We start from the raw sequence: 253 nt of genomic DNA, 5'->3' as shown, positions 1-253 counted from the left end.
CACTGGGGGGGGTGATGCCAAGGAAGGTGTGTGTGTTTGGAGGGGGGCTCTGGGGGAAATGGTCTGGGCCTGTGTGTGTGTGTGTGTGTGTGTGTGTGTGTGTATTTCTGGTGTGCGCATGCTGAGGGGCACTGGAGCTTTATAGAGGGATGCCAAGGAAGGGGGGTTGGTCTGCGTGTGCGGGTCCGTGACTTTGTGTGTTCTTGCGCGCGTGTGTGCGCTGAGTGTGCATGTCTCGCGGGCTGGCTGGGCC

The sequence above is a fragment of the Alligator sinensis genome, unplaced genomic scaffold (assembly GCF_000455745.1).
Source record: "Alligator sinensis unplaced genomic scaffold, ASM45574v1 scaffold531_1, whole genome shotgun sequence".
In the NCBI taxonomy this organism is placed as follows: domain Eukaryota; kingdom Metazoa; phylum Chordata; order Crocodylia; family Alligatoridae; genus Alligator; species Alligator sinensis.
This window is presented reverse-complemented; position numbering follows the sequence as displayed.